Here is a 1,344-nt window from a genome sequence, read left to right as displayed (position 1 = left end):
AGTTACAGAACTTCTAAATGGTGAGGAAGTTAAGAGAGTTACAAGATAGAATGGACTGTTCTAAACTCAGGGAGAAAATTATAAATCCTAGGGTAACCTCGAAAAAAATGATAAACCTTCATATCACAATAAAAAAGAAGACAAGCACAAATACTCAGCAAATACTAAAACAACAGCAGCAAAAGAAATGACAACACAATTCATAAACATAATGAGCTCAGCACAGAAAAAATATGGAACAAAGAAACCAGGGACACCTTGAAAAAACACATAATAAAATGACAGCAACAAATTCATACCTGTCAATAATTACACTGAATGTTAATGGATTAAATTCACCACTCAAGAGATGGAGAGTTGCAGATTGGATAAGAAAACAAAACCCATTGATATGCTGCCTACAAGAGACACACTTTATAGATAACGACAAAAATAGACTAAAAATCAAAGGTTGGAAAAAGATATATCAAGCAAATGGCAACTGCAGGAGAGCAGGAGTGGCAATATTAATTTCTGATCAAATTGACTTTAAGACAAAAACCACCAAACAAGACAAGGAAGGACATTATATAATGATTAAAGGATCAATTGAACATGAAGATATAACCATAATAAAAATCTATGGGTCCAATGAAAGAGCCCCAAAATACATAAATCAGATTTTAAAAGAGTTGAAAAACCAAATAGATGACTCCACAGTCATAGTTGTAGACTTTAATACATCGCTTTCATTGAAAGATAGAACAACTGGAAAGAAACTCAACAAAGATTCAGAAGAGCTAAACAATACAATCCACTAACTTGGCCTTAGACATCTATAGAGCACTTCACCCAACAGCAGCACAATATACATTCTTCTCTAGTGCACATGTCTATAATTTTCCTTTCTAATGTTGTCTTTCCCTGGTTTGGGTATTAGTGTTATGCTTGCTTCATAAAGTGAATTTGGGAGTACTCCATTTTTTTCTATGTTCTGGAATAGCTTGAGTAGCATAGGTTTGAACTCTTCTCTGAATAGTTGATAGAATTATCCAGTGAAGCCATCAGGGCCAGGGCTTTTCTTTGTGGGAAGTTTTTTTTTGTGACCTGTTCAATTTCTTCCCTTGTTATGGGTCTGTTCAAGTTTTCTATTTCTGAGTGGGATAACAGGTAGATCTTGTGTTTCTAGAAACCTGTCCATCTCTTCTAGATTCTCATATCTATTGGTGGACAGTTTTTCATAATATTCTGTCAGTATCTTTTTTGTTTCAGTTGGTTCTGTTGTGATGACACCATTTTTGTTTACAATTCTTGTGATTTGGGTCTTCTCCTTCTTTTCTTTTGTTAGGTCTGCCAATGGTTTAT

Source organism: Orycteropus afer, unplaced genomic scaffold, assembly GCF_000298275.1.
Source record: "Orycteropus afer afer isolate SDZICR_OR568_19922 unplaced genomic scaffold, OryAfe1.0 scaffold00115, whole genome shotgun sequence".
Taxonomy (NCBI): domain Eukaryota; kingdom Metazoa; phylum Chordata; class Mammalia; order Tubulidentata; family Orycteropodidae; genus Orycteropus; species Orycteropus afer.
Note: the sequence above shows the minus strand (reverse complement) of the source record.